Genomic DNA, 7,071 nt, shown 5'->3' with positions numbered 1-7,071 from the left:
AAGACACAGTGAGGAGCTTTCTAGGAGTCCTATCGATAAATGAAGAGTAAGAGTCCAGGTCTTTGGAAATGGAGGGGAAGGAGAAATAGGAATAAGAGAAAAGGAAGAAAAGTTGGTACTACATCAAGTGACTAGATTGTTGACTGTTAGGAACTTGCATCTGCTGGGCACTGGACACTGGGAGAGTTAGGGGGTCTCAGTGTTCTAGGAGAGACTCAAGCCTGCAGAAGTCACATGCCGGGGGAGGCAGGGTTGGGCAGGGAAAGCCTCCAAGGAGTCCTGCACTGGGCAACCCAAACAGGCTTAAGAGCCCCATTACATTTAGTCATTGTCTAAGGGTTGCGTGAGGAGGGGGGATGGTGGCAGTGCTAATGGCTGGTGGCTCCCTTCACCCCTCATAGCAGAACCCCAAGGTTTTCCTCGGAAGGAGATCCAAGAGACACACCTTGGCTGCCACAGAACTGGACATAGTTTAAAAATATTGGGAAAAGGGCTGAATGCTGGACTAACCAGAACTCTTGTCACCTCTGTTGGGTGGGTGGCAGCCGGCGGGAAGACTGCAATCGAAAGATAATTTAAAAGAATCCTAATGTATTCAGTCATTCTGTTAATCAGTATAATTTTTTAATCATTTGTGGTTTGCGTGCCCTTTTTGGAGGTTTTACTTGTCATTGTGTTTATGGGAAATTGACAGTTATTAATTGTTTTTAAACTTGAACCAGTCCTTATTAGAATTCAAATATATTTCCCACTACTGGGTCCAATATCTGTGTAATCATTTATCTTACAGTGAATTTTACTGTAAGTGTAATATTTACAAGAAGCAATTTGTCATTCTTGGGTTAAGTATAGAAACTTCGATATTTTCTGGATAAATGTGTCAAAATAACTAAGATTCAAGCAACAGAAGAGAACAGGAAGCTTATGAGATGGCCTTTTATATTAGAGTTGGGAGGTTTGCTATCTGGTTTGACTCCGTTATCGTTACTGTTTTTATAAATATGATTTTCCAATTATTAACCATCATTAGTATTAATGGCATTAATGCTGGTAATCTGTCTCACTAAGGATTTCAAAGTGCTGTATTTTTTTTTTTATATGCTAAATGAGTTCCAGGGCTCCAGCAGTGATTCCCACCCTGATTTGCTACATCCCAAAGTCTCCAAACACAATTAATTTTAATTCATAGATGAAAATGCCATTCAGCACTTTAGGTTACGGAACGGGGTAGCAGACCCTCACAAACGATTTTGGAATATTTCAATTCCCTAAAGACTTAAATCTCTAATCTAATTGGCAACACATCCTCCCTGCCTCACCAGGGATAGCACTCCTTGTCATTTAAACGTTGTCCTGTGTGTGTGTCCTCAGGGCTGGGGAGCCTGGATGAATGCATGCACAAGGCATGAGGAGACAGAGGAGGGACAAGGGTCCAAGGCTGAGGCCCAGAGGGACAAAGGATCTGTCGTGCTTGCGCCCTGTGTCTCCTTCCTGTGACCTGCTCTTCAGTTCTTTCTCCCGCTGCAGTCACATCTCTCCACATTTCCCACTCATCCTTCTATCCTGTGCTCTGAAAAATCAATTGACTTCTCCCCAGCTGGTTGTCTCTCTCAGGCTGCCCTGCCTCTGGACCCGGGTTCGCTCCACCTGGCGCACACCCGCAGCTTGGCCAGCTCCCCTTGCTGGTCCAACAGCGCCCACTCTACCTTCAAGAGTCACATCAAGCATCGCCTCATTTGTAAAGGCCTTCTTCATTACTGCAAATGTGCTTTGCCTTGCCTTCTTCCCTCTCCACCCTTTTCTTTGGACAGATGTCCAACATTAGAATCAGTCTGTTTCCACGCTTGCTCCCATCATCTCCAATAAAAATGAGAGCAAGGACCATCTATTTTGAGGTAGGCAGCCTGTGGCCCTTGCCAACAAAACGCTCGATGGGTGTGTGGCGCATGGATGAATGGATGAATGAGCCCGTGTCCCTTGCCCCAGTGCACCAGGGGCGGGCACCTGCACGTCACTCTCCGAGTGCCCGCTGCATGCTCTCTCACGTACTGGCAGATCCGGGTGCACCCAAGCGCAGGTAGAGCAGCACCCTTGGTAGGATCTCACCCCCACACACTGTCTGGCATATACAGATGAGCTTTCTCTCCACCTTCGCTGAAATCTGGCTTTTCCTTGGCATTGCTGGTCTTCAGCTAGTTACTAGAAGAAAGTCTCTCTGATAGAATAATTAAAATAACTATGAATTCATGTGTTGCTCTAAGTGTAAACTTGTTAATGTGTTAGTGCTGCCAGTAGTGTGTGCAATTGAAAAAGAGAATGGGAAGCCAGTAAAACATAGAAATAAACGTCTAATGGTGGCATTTCAGGAAATAGGAGAGGACAGATGGGAAGATATTTCTGGACCAGGAGCTTCTGGATGCCCTTCACTTTGTACCACACAAGCCATTTCCTATTCCTGTGCAGAAGGTTGGATCTGCTTGCTACAACACTCTCTAGCTCTCCTGAGAATAGTACTTCTATTTCTGTCTTTTATAAAAAGGTAGAGGCACCGGTCCTTCTGGTTGTCAGGGACCAGGAAGGAGCCTTCTTCATACAATGGCGAGAAAGAGCCAGGAACAGACAAAGAAGTCATCTTTTTTTCCTTCTTCTACAGCCAATAGACACTGTAGTAACACCTCCCAATTCAGAGAGAGACAACCAAGTGCAACGGAAACAGATTTAAAATAATTGAACAATAGCTTACACCGATTAGGTATTTACCCAGGTGCTATCCTCAGCCCTTTCTTTTATGCCTTACAGAAACCATAGAATAAAAGGCATTTTTTTAAAAAGATTTTATTTATTTATTTATTTGAGATAGAGAGAGAGAGAAAACACAAGAAGGGGGAGGGGCAAAGGAAAGAGCAGATTCCCTGCCAGGGGGCTCAATTCCAGAACCTCAGGATCATGACCTGAGCTGAAGGCAGACACTTAACGGACTGAGCCACCCAGACACCCCCATAAAAGGTATTTTTTATCTCCACTTTACACACAAGTAACTCACCCATGGACACAAAGTTGATAATTGTCTGAGTCAGCATTCGTGCCTAGAAAGTTGTGACTCAAATCCTAAACACACTCTCTGGAAGGTACCCCCTGGTATGAGGAAGGGGACACCTAATCAAGCTTCCACCTCAACATACAACGGAACACGACTCCACTGTTATTATAATCCCATATACGCAAGACATTTATGTGATAATTATTTCCTTTTATTTCATGAAGGCACAGAGGATATTACAATTTACGAATCCAATTTTTATTCTAAACAACTGGTATTAGAGAATATAGGTGCTTTGTCATTATTTCTGATATCTTTGATACAAATATTTTTGAAATATCTAAAATATGTACAGGACACTTCCAAAATTTGAGGGGAGGTATTTTAAAGGCTATTATATGGTCCCTGACTCCAGTTTACAATCTGAGAAGTAAGATTAAGACCTCAATAACATTCCAACGCCAATCTGTGTGCAAGCTGTGCCCAAATTGATATCAGGAACCTGAGAACTCACCCATCCACTCAGAGAGCAATCAGGCCATTGGATGTCAGAGACATAAAATAACTGTTGTCTTCACCCTTTTACTTTCAAGCAATTGTTTCCTAAACACTGTTGTAGTCTCTAAATCTTCACCCTTCAGAAATTCCAGATCTTCACTAAATCTCGTGAAACTGTGTGTTGGCATTTTCCTTGAGATTTCTTTGGAAGTATCACTTCTGTCCATCAAGGCAGAGTTCCTGTAAGTATAGTATGTTTAAATCCTTGCTCTTTCCTGACAGCATTTGGGTTCCCAACAGCAGCAAAAAATCTGACTGGTCTCTCTCCTACTCTCTGCAAATACCCCACACATGTGTATGTGGAGAGTTTTAATGTCATTTGTTGAAATATATTTAACCAATGTCATTTGGTTCACACCAAGTTAATAATGGCTTCCCCAAGGCTATGATCAATTCAGTCAACCAGCTGGTTTGACTGATTTTTCCTTTGAATTGACCTAATTGCCTGCCTGTTTGGGCATCTGCAGACACCTTTACACAAAGAGAAGGCAGGCTTCACGTTAACTTGCTAAATGAGGGTTATTCTTGCCTTCTGAGATCTGCCACGGACTTACTGAGTGACCGTTGGCAAGAGTCACAATCCTATTCCACTCCCTCTTTCTCATTTTTAAGATGAGAATAAGGATGTACAAAGCTCTGATGATGCAAATGGAAAAGCACATAATCCTCGTGCGTTTAAAGACACATCTGTATTGTACAGAAAGAAGGATTTCTTCTATTCTGAAATGCCAGCAAAAGACAACACGAAGGGGGTTGTGTTGTGGGGGGTGGGGGTAGAAACCCAATTAACAATCTAAGGAGATTAAAAACAACAAGAACAACAACACAATTCCCTTTCAGTTGTACATTTGGGTCCTTTCGGGGAATTCCTCACTAATAAATACTCAGATAGCTGTTTTCTTTCTGCACTGCGGGACATACCACCTCCTCTTTGGAAGTTCGCAGGGATCTCACTCTTTTTCAAGATAAATCCTCTACTGAACAAACTGTCCACGTTCCTTCCCTGACACACACCGTCCGCCCATCAACTCAAAGCCCTGATCTCATTCAAAACTCCTGCTCATAGGAGATTTCCAGATTGCCCCTCCAACCCCCCCACCACCCACCAACCCCTAAAATCCTGATGGCCAAACAGAAAGCCTTGGGACACGTCCACCTAAAAATCGGGGCAGCCAGAGCATCAGCCAGCCCGGGTGCATTTTTCCCTGTGATTAAGCGGTTCTTAATGACAACGGTGCTTATCTTACAACTGTGACATGAAGAGGGAGCTGTAGCTCTTCGGAGGCCGGGCTGTGCAGGAGCCGCGCAGCCCCCTCTCCCTCTCCCTCTCCCTCTCCCTCTCCCTCCTCTCCCTCTCCCTCTCCCTCTCCTCCTGCGCTGCCCCTCATTCATTCACTCTTCCATCTTCTTGCCATCGTGCCAGCTCAATTTAAATGTATCTGCTCCGTATCTGTTCAAGGGGAGATAATCCATGCAAATCAGAAGCAGTGGCTTTTCCATGCTTGGTTCACAGAGAGGACTCAGCTTTGGGGAGGTCACTCGTTCACAGCCGCTCCTCCCATTATATTTTTCCCCTTATTGCAGAACTGCAATGTGTACACAGTGACTGAAAGGACTCAATTTACTGCAGCTGCTGCCTGGCTTTGCTTGCAACTTTTTTTTTTTCTTTCTTTCTCTCTCTCTTTTTTTTTTTTTTATAAAGGAACTTACCTCCATCTGTCTTTTCAAGGTAGGAAGTCTGATTCTTCTAAAGACGTGTGTAATGCCTCCACTGTCGCTCATTATCCAATGTCACTTGAATGCTGTAATATTGTCGCTGGCATCAGGCACAAGCGCTGGGATTCCAGGTGCCTCACGCTTTTGTTACTTAACCGAAAGAGGTACAATTGTTTAAGTGTCGGGTATTGTGATGTTGATTTTCCCTGCAGCCAGCTTCAGTTTTTCCAATGTCAGGAAGGCTGTAGCGTCCACTCTCTAATCTAGAGGTGCAATCCTCCATCAAGTTTTCCCTAGTAAAAAAGAATAAGAATAACAATAATCTCTCAGTATGTTTTAACTTCTGCATCCTGGCCGAGCAGGTAGTCGAGTGTAAAATTCGATCGTGGTAATTTTTGCTTTTTTTTTTTTTTTTTTTTTTTTTTAACCCCGGCACCTACCTGCAGCGTTTTCTGTGAAAAAGAACTAACTGTCGAAGTGTTTCTAACAACAGCAAGAAAAGGATAGATTTTACTTCATTCTGCTGCAAAGCAAGAAGCTGAAGGCCTTATTGCTAACAGGCCTGTCAAATAGATTTATTCTTCACGATTTACAAATTGTTACTAAGCTATGCAGAAGTATTATAATTAGTCAGGATTCAGTTACTGTGATTGTACATGCGCTTATTTATTGTTTTGAGATTGAAATTAGATTATAAAAAAGTTGAATGTTGCAAGGCTAACAGAAAAGCTTATGCTTGCATTAACATTGTTGGGTGTCATTTTTTTTTAAGGCTGATTTCAATAGCCAAATGGTTACGTTTAGATGAAACATGCACGTAAGAGGCTAACAGATTTGACGATATACATGCTGATTTATGAAGTCAGTTTCTGGGCTGACGTGACTTCGTATGTGTTTCCTTGAAGTTACTTGTAATAATATTTTAATCATTCCTTAGTCATTTCAATTTTAAGACCTACTAAATGCCATAAAATTCTAAACTCAAAAATCTCTTTTTGATTAGTACAAATATAATTATAACATTCCAGTTGCAATTTAGTTTTCAATAAATGTAATATGTCTTTGAAAGCACCCCCTATTAATATAATTCTACATGTATTACCTTATTTTTCTAAGAAGGCTTGACATGTAGCTATGACAAGACTGTTTAATCTCTTGTTATAGTAGAGAATTGAACACAAACAGTAAACAAAGTTGACAGTCCTGAAAAGAAGAAAAAATGATCCTCTGGTATACTGAATAGTTCTGATGACATAAATCTTAGATTTCATCTTCCAGGTAGATACTTGTTGTTAGTGGAGTTCAAGGGAAAGAATTTATTATCCACATAAAATATCTCAGTGCCAAAAATGTGCAGTTCCTTTTCTTTTTGATACAGACTCTTCTACTGAAAAAAAAAAAAAATGCACTCTGATTTTTGAGTACAGTACAAGGCATGAAGCCCTGTCATTGTTAGCATAAAGAAGACATCTACACAAGTATTACTGTGCAGAGGGCAATCTTTCTGTCTCTGGCATTTGTTAGGTTACTGTACATAGAATTTAACAGATGAATATGTTCTGCTTCGTGGCATTTTAGTGATCCTATTGGTATGCAGGCTACTCTGCTAGGATAGCAACAGAAAAAAAAAAAGGATATATGTTTTATAGCAGTGGGTAATAAAAGCCTTACGCGGGGAGAGAAGAAGAATTTGACTTATTTTTTACGCAGTAATTAGAATTTCTTTAAAACTCTTTGAAATACCGAGTGGTCAAGTA

The 7,071-nt window shown here is 41.7% G+C and overlaps 1 long non-coding RNA gene across 1 annotated transcript; it reads right to left on the bottom strand.

The window, feature by feature from the left end:
* Window positions 1–3,339: 3,339 nt before the first annotated feature.
* LOC125755334 (uncharacterized) lies at window positions 3,340–6,026 on the bottom strand. Its single transcript, XR_007411567.1, has 3 exons — window positions 5,755–6,026; window positions 5,309–5,607; window positions 3,340–3,778 (listed from the first exon to the last, which is right to left on the bottom strand). It is a non-coding gene; the product is annotated as an uncharacterized LOC125755334 (long non-coding RNA).
* Between the last annotated feature and the right edge of the window lie 1,045 nt (window positions 6,027–7,071).

The sequence above is a fragment of the Canis lupus genome, chromosome 6, assembly GCF_003254725.2.
Source record: "Canis lupus dingo isolate Sandy chromosome 6, ASM325472v2, whole genome shotgun sequence".
Classification (NCBI taxonomy): Eukaryota; Metazoa; Chordata; class Mammalia; order Carnivora; family Canidae; genus Canis; species Canis lupus.
Note: the sequence above shows the minus strand (reverse complement) of the source record. Positions and strands in the feature narration are given on the sequence as shown.